At 57.5% G+C, this 4153-nt stretch overlaps 1 pseudogene; it reads right to left on the bottom strand.

The window, feature by feature from the left end:
* Window positions 1–2179: 2179 nt before the first annotated feature.
* Window positions 2180–4128, bottom strand: LOC124234039 (tubulin alpha-3 chain-like; annotated as a pseudogene).
* Between the last annotated feature and the right edge of the window lie 25 nt (window positions 4129–4153).

Here is a 4153-nt window from a genome sequence, read left to right as displayed (position 1 = left end):
CAGGCCCTGGGAGGAAAGCCGGCACCTCTGCCTCCTGCCCCAGTTCAAGGGCAGCCCCTGTCCCCCACCTACCTGCTTGAATCTTGACTCCCACCCACCTACCACTCAGTGCCTTACTTCATCACTGAAACCCCAGCATCCTGAGCTGACCTGCCCGCTCAGGACACCACCACTGGGCAGAGAGACCAAGGTGGGTCCAAGGAGCCCAGACAGTGGGGTGGGCCACAGCTTGGGCCCCATCCTGGGCCAGCAGTCTGAAATCACGGTGTCAGCAGACTGGGTTCCCTCTGGGCCTCTAGGCCCTTCCTACCTCCTCCAGCTTCTGCTGGCCCCACGCGTCCCTTGTGACATGGCTGCCCCACTCCAGGCTCTGCCTCTGGCATCATAGGGCCTTCTCTATGTCTTCTGATCTGCGTCTGTCTCTCTCCTCCTCTTATAAGGACACTTGTCACTGGATTTAGGGCCACCTGGGTGCTTCAGGATGCTCTCACCTTGAGATCCTTGGCAATTACATCTGTAAGAGTCTTCTTCAAACATCACGTTCACAGGTTCCGGGAGGTCACCATTCAATCCCCTACAGGAGGTGGGTGCCTTCCTCATTTCCCTGTTGGTGCCACTAGTTCACGGTGACCTGGGAAGGAGGTGGGGGTGAGGGATCCTCTCTTCCAGCCCCTGCCCAAGACTGTCCCTGGTAGCTCCATGGGCAGATGTGGGATTCCAGAAAACACAGAATCCAGAGGATGGCAGGTAGCAGCTGCACGAGGGTGGCACGGAAGAGCCAAGGGATGGAGGGGAGGGCTCAAGCAGAGCTGTGCAAGGCGTGCTCCAGGATGGGGCACTGGTGGAGCAACCAGCTTGAGCCTAGGCTCTGAGCCCCCATCCACAGTGTCTTCCTGCCTCCTGAGATGTGAGTTCATTCCACCTCCACCCCTTTGCTCAAGCCATTCTCCCTGCCTAGCGTGCCCTCCCCTCTCCATCCCACCACTGTCTTTGTCAAGGGTCCTCCTGCTTGGCGGCCCCTCCTCAGAGGGTCCATGGCTCTTTGTCCCTGGACCACTGAGCAGTCAAGCTCCCATCCCTGCTTAGTGTGGGTGTCCCACTCTCCCTGTGGCCAGAGGATGAGCTCCTGCAGGAGCTCCTACAGGAGGCCCCACTGCCTCCCTTCCATGCCCTTCAGGCCTCCATGGATCTTCCTGACACAGGCACCTGAGAGCCGGGGTCAGGAGGAGGCGGGCGGGGACACAGGCCTGGGAGAGAGTCCTTCCTGAGTGCATTCTCGCTCCTGTGTGTGCACTCAATCACAGCACAGACTGGCCTTGGAGGGGGGCCAGCCACGCAGGTCACAGGAAGGGATCCCTGCCCAGAAGCTCTGACATCCCCACAGAACAGAGTGCAGCCTTCGAGCTGGAGGAGACTGTACAGGTGGACGCTTCCAGCCACCCATTCCACAGACAGGGACACTGAGGTCCAGGAGGAGGGGTCTGGGAGTGGCCAGGTTCACTGTCATCCCTGAAGTGGCAGAGCCAGCCCCAGAGTCCAGGTCCAATGCCTGCCCGTGCCCAGCACACAGCACATCCCAGAGACAGAGAGAGCCTGGGGCAGCCCTTCTGCAGGTGGGACCAGAGCCACGAGGACAAGGACCCAGGAAGGCCAGGCTGTGGGGACCAGGGAGGGCTTGCTTGAGACAGCCATGTCCCCACTGCACCCCAAACTTGGCCTGTCTCAAACCAATGGGTGGCTTCCCCCCAAACCCGACCCTCCCTAGGTCACAGCACTAAGGCCTGGGGCTTTCCCCTCCTGACCATCCGCTCCCTCTCTGTCACATGCCCACCACTGCAGGCCACAGCCTCCCTTGCCCACTGATCCTCTGGCTGACTACTGTTCTCACAGCAGCCACAGGGATCATGTTAAAAGGGCAGTCAAGCATCACCTCCTCACAGAGTCTTCCTAGATCAGCCCATCCAGCATGGGGCCCACTACCAGATCCCGCACCTCAACGTGGCTGTTAATTCCATCAGCGCACAGTCCTGTCTACACCAGCTCTCATGTTAGCTCAGGCCTCTGACCACCTTCTCCTGGGCTCCACCATGAGGGACAGCGTCTCTGTTGGCTGCTGTGTCTCCAGCATCCAGAACATGCTGCACACTGTCAGTGCTCAATAAATGCTGGGCTTTCTTCATTACAGTTGGAGGGAGGCCGTGATGGAGGACACAATCTGCCCGATGAGATGACTGAGGTTGGTGCATGCGGGCAGCTCGATATCCAGGTTGCGCTGACATATGTCATAGATGGCTTCCTAGTCCACCATGAAGGCACAGTCAGCATGTTCCAGGATCGTGTGGGTGGTCAGGATTCAGTTGGAGGGCTCCACCACAGCTGTGGAAACCTGGGGGGCTGGGTAAATGGCAAGTTTGAGCTTGGACCTCTTGCCATAGTCCACTGAGAGGCGCTCTGTGAGCAGAGATGCAAACCCAGAGCCGGGGCTGCCCCCAGAGCTGTGGAAGATGAGGAAGCCCTGTAGCCCCACTCACAGATCCACCTGAGAGAAAGCAGAGAAGGGAGCCAACACGGGCAGAAGGCACAACACAACCTCCAACCAGCCCCGGTCACTTCTCCTCCTCTGCAAGATCACATGGTTCACACACTCCACAGTGAACATGCATGGTACTTAGAGGCAAAGCAGACAGACGGTAAAGACGTACAGATGCACCGCAGCCACCCTGGAGGGTAAGACTGTGGACTCATGATTAAGGCTTCAGTTTGCCACAATGTCCTCCGGGTCACAGTCCAAGGCCTACCATCCTCTCCAGGACAGTGTCCACAGCAAGCCTTCTCAGCACTCTCCTAACCAGTTTGAGCATCTGGTCCAGGACCAGGTCGACGATCTCCTTGCCGATGGGGCAATGGCCTCTGGCGTACATATTGGCTGCGTCTTCCCTCCTGGTGATCAGCTGCTCGAAGTGGAAGGGCTGCCTGTGGGTCCCTGTGCACTTCATCTACAAAGAGGACACAGGGCCACGAGTCTGTAAGGCCTGTTGTTAACTCACCAGGGTGGACAGATCGGGACCGTCCCCTTCTACCAAGCACATGCTGTTCCTTGTAGGTCAGCAGCATCAGTGTCTCACAGGAAATGCCTCTGTGTAATACACAGACCACAGCTGCACCCGATGGCTCTAGGAGAGAGGAGTCAACTCGCAGGACAAATGCCAGTGTGACCGGGTCCCCAAGAAGGGAAGAGAGCTCTCACACCCGCACACAGGCAACTCTACACGTGCCTGTTTCTTCCATCCCTGTAGCCACAGCCAAGGGTGGAATTTAAAACTCCCTTACACGCTAGACAGTCCCTAGCATGACTGTTGCTGGGCAGTCCCATCAGGGCACCCTATGTGGCCTGGGTCTCACAGGCTTCAGGGTGACATTCTGTCATCCCCTGGTGCCCACCAAAAGGTGCTCACTTTGCAGCTGTCCTTGGAAACTGCCTCTGACTTCTAATCTGGGGGAACCCAATGAATGTTCTGTACTGAGCTTTCTATGTCTAAGATGCAGGTTAAGACTCATTGCCCAGCCTGAGGGAGTGCACAGCACTAAGGAGAGACCAGTGCCCGGGTGCCCTGTAGACAGGGTCTACACAACCACCTGACTGGGCCGAGGAGGCCACGAGTGACTCCACCCACAGCCCATCTCAGTGCTGGCCAACCTCACAGCAGGTTTTTCTCAATTAGGAGCCTGAGTCCCATGGACATTTCAGGCAATAACCTTCTAGTGTGTCACCTAAGGTAGCCACGGGCATACACTTGTACATCTGTCCTTTCTGCAGAGGGATGCAAAGGAGCCCATGTGGGGCTTTAGCAAGGCTCTCCCACACTGCCATGACAGCCGCCCTGAGTGTCTGTGTACCCACAGACACGGTGGGCTGTAGGTCCACAAACACTGTTCTGGGCACATGCTTGCCAGCCCCAGTGTCGCTGAAGAATGTGTTGAACGAGTCATCCCCACCACCAATGGTTTTGTCACTTGGCATCTGACCTTTGGGTGAATTCCATGATCAGGGCAGCACCATTCCCAGCAGGCATCACCGATCTGGACCCCCACCTGCCCCACGTGGATAGAGATACACTCACGCTTCGAACCAGAACATAAACATGAGACCCTC

Source organism: Equus quagga, unplaced genomic scaffold, assembly GCF_021613505.1.
Source record: "Equus quagga isolate Etosha38 unplaced genomic scaffold, UCLA_HA_Equagga_1.0 66791_RagTag, whole genome shotgun sequence".
In the NCBI taxonomy this organism is placed as follows: Eukaryota; Metazoa; Chordata; class Mammalia; order Perissodactyla; family Equidae; genus Equus; species Equus quagga.
The sequence above is the reverse complement of the archived record's forward strand: the minus strand, read 5'-3'. Positions and strand labels throughout refer to the sequence as shown.